The 2,691-nt window shown below is 39.6% G+C and overlaps 1 non-coding gene across 1 annotated transcript; it reads left to right on the forward strand.

Moving 5' to 3' along the window:
• Positions 1–903: 903 nt before the first annotated feature.
• On the forward strand, positions 904–1,064 carry LOC119470979. Its single transcript, XR_005199963.1, has one exon. It is a non-coding gene; the product is annotated as a U1 spliceosomal RNA (small nuclear RNA).
• The last annotated feature ends 1,627 nt before the right edge of the window (positions 1,065–2,691 follow it).

Here is a 2,691-nt window from a genome sequence, read left to right on the forward strand (position 1 = left end):
CCAGGAGGTCAAGACTGCAGTGAGCTGTGATCTTGTCACTGCACTCCAGCCTGGGCAGCAGAGCAAAACCTTTTCTAAAAAATACTTTAGGCCGGGCATGATGGCTCATGCCTGTAATCCCAGCATTCAGCTGAGGCAAGTGGATCATGAGGTCAGGAGTTTGAAACCAGCCTGTCCAACATGGTGAAACCGCACCTCTACTAAAAATACAAAAAATTAGCAGGCGTGGTGGCAGGTGCCTGTAATCCCAACTACTCGGGAGGCTTAGGCAGGAGAATCGCTTGAAGTCGGGAGGCAGAGGTTGCAGTGAGCAGAGATTGCCCCACTGCGCTGCAGCCTAGGCAACAGAGCAAGACTCCATTTGAAAAAAAGAAAAATTTTAAAAACTTTACATCATAGGACATAAAAATTCTTATCAATATTTTAACAAAGGCCTGGGTGTGAGAGTCCTAAGTTTAGGGAAAAATATTACAAGCTTATTTAGTCCTCTTATTTAATCTATTTTTTAAAAAAAAGATTGCATGCTAAAATATGTTAGAGAAGAGCATAAATATACACCAGTTGATTTATCTTTACATAATCTTATAACTGGAGTAACAAAATCAAGAAGTGCAGAAAGATAAGATTGACTGAGAAATATTTAGATACTAAAATAACCCACCAGGCACTGTGGCTCATGCCTGTAATCCTAGCTCTTAGGGAGGCAGAGGCGGGAGGATAGCTTGAGTCCAGGAGTTCGAGACCTGCCTGGGCAGTATAGCAAGACCCTGTTCTCCACAAAAAAGGAAAAAAAACAAAAAGAAAAAAAAAAGATACTAAAATAACTACTTCAGGTGCGATAATAGAGCTATGTAGAGAAGTATTAAGTGTAGAGGAGAGCGTTTACTTCAAAAATGTTGGAGTATACTTATCTGTCAGGAAAGATAACATGATCATGAAGGTGGTTTTCCCAGGGTGAGGTTTATTCATCACACTCTGGATATGCAGAACCCTGAAATTTCCCCAAAAGCAGGAAATTTGATGGCATAATTTGTGACTACATCGTGTTTGTGTTCTTCCCTGGTTACAAAGAAAAATAGTAGAGTAGTAAGGGAAGACTACTCAGATGTGGTATTAGTTTTGAACTGTATCTTGTAGAGTGTGATCAAGGCAAAGCTGACTTGGGAGAAACACAGGAAGGTGCCGTCAGGAATAGTATGTGCAAAACACAGCAAAGAATACCAAGATATATTTACATAAATGTTAAAAATTGTGTATGGTACTATTGAGGAAGTGACAGGTAAGTGAGCCAAGACCAGATTATGAAGAAACTTGCATGTGATACTAAAGGTTTCCATTTTTATCCTGAAAAAAGTATGGATAATTTTTGGGGTAATACTTAGAATTTGTATTTTTTTTTAAAGGATCACCTTGGAATCATGGAATATAAATTAGAGAAGAACAGGAGAGCCTGATCAATATGGAAGGAATGGCAGCAAAACAGGCAGGAAATTACACAATTCTGAAGAAGAGCAGTATTAGCAGAATGGAAACAAAAGGTAAGTTTCAATATGTTAAGAAGATACAATTGAATATGTTTGTTGGCTAATTGTAAGTGAGACATGAAGTAAATGGAAGAATTTCTAATGATTCAAAATTTTCTGAATAGTTGCCAAAAATAAATTGGATGAGCATCTTTAGGACATATTGAGATCTTTGACATATTGAGATTAATGGACATATCAATGTTCAAAAGGAGATGTGCAAAAACCCTCACTCTGTCACCCAGGCTAGAGTGCAGTGGCGGGATCACGGCTCACTGCAACCTCTGCCTCCTGGATTCAAGCGATTCTCCTGTCTCAGTTTTCCGAGTAGCTGAGATTATAGAAGTGCCACCATGCCCAGCTAAATTTTTTTGCATTTTTAATGGAGACAGGGTTTCACTGTGTTAGCCAGGCTAGTCTCAAACTTCTAGACTCAAATGATCCACCCACCTTAGCCTCCCATAGTCCTGGGATTACAGATATAAGCCACTGACCCCGGCCAAACAGTACATCTTTAAATGTGATCCTGAGACCTCCAGTTGATCCATGATGGTTTGTAGGGAGTGTCTGTATGAAAGGAGAAATAGAAAACTCTATTCTCCTTTCACTTCATCTCACAAAATTGAAGTATAAGATTACTCATTATTGGCCAGGCACAGTGGTTCACCCCTGTAATCCCAGCACTTTGGCAGGCCAAGGCAGGCGAATCATAAGGTCAGCAGTTTGAGACCAGCCTGACCAACATGGTGAAACCCTGTCTTTACTAAAAATGCAAAAAATTAGCTGGATATAGTGGCGAGCACCTGTAATCCCAGCTACTCGGGTGGCTCAGGCAGGGGAATCGTTTGAACCTCGGAGGTGGAGGTTGCAGTAAGCTGAGATCACACCACTGCACTCTAGCCCGGGCGACAGAGTGAGACTCTGTTCCCCCCCCCAAAAAAGCTTACTCATTATTAAAAACTTTTGTAAAAGCTCATCTTTATTCTCACAGAAATCCCATTACATATTTAATGATTATTGCTTTGCATGCTCTGTAAAAACTGCATTGGCAAGTTTATATTGGAAAATATTTTTATGTTATTTTTTACATCTATGATTTTGCATTTTAATTAATAAAATTATGCTTTATCCGCAAGTCACAAAAATGGACTAACAGTGACCCAATGAA

This window comes from Cebus imitator, unplaced genomic scaffold (assembly GCF_001604975.1).
Source record: "Cebus imitator isolate Cc_AM_T3 unplaced genomic scaffold, Cebus_imitator-1.0 Scaffold45, whole genome shotgun sequence".
Lineage (NCBI taxonomy): Eukaryota > Metazoa > Chordata > Mammalia > Primates > Cebidae > Cebus > Cebus imitator.